The sequence below is a fragment of the Theobroma umbraticum genome, unplaced genomic scaffold, assembly GCF_002168275.2.
Source record: "Theobroma umbraticum cultivar Fairchild unplaced genomic scaffold, ASM216827v3 scaffold_20.0, whole genome shotgun sequence".
In the NCBI taxonomy this organism is placed as follows: Eukaryota; Viridiplantae; Streptophyta; class Magnoliopsida; order Malvales; family Malvaceae; genus Theobroma; species Theobroma umbraticum.
Genome location: NW_018397266.1, coordinates 6863084 through 6863293, shown reverse-complemented (window position 1 = coordinate 6863293; position 210 = coordinate 6863084).

Here is a 210-nt window from a genome sequence, read left to right as displayed (position 1 = left end):
ACAAACAAACTGCAGAGGATATGTTTTATCTAGTGCTCATAGAAGAGCTATATATAAAGTGACCTAAATGAGAGTTGGTCTGATGATCAAGAAGATTGGCAGATTAGTTACAGCCACTTAATCAACTGCGCAAGTGTGAACGTGAGCTTTTTTCTTTTCTGTATTCAATCTTAGCCTCTAATGACAATGAATAATGTTTTTTTATTTTTC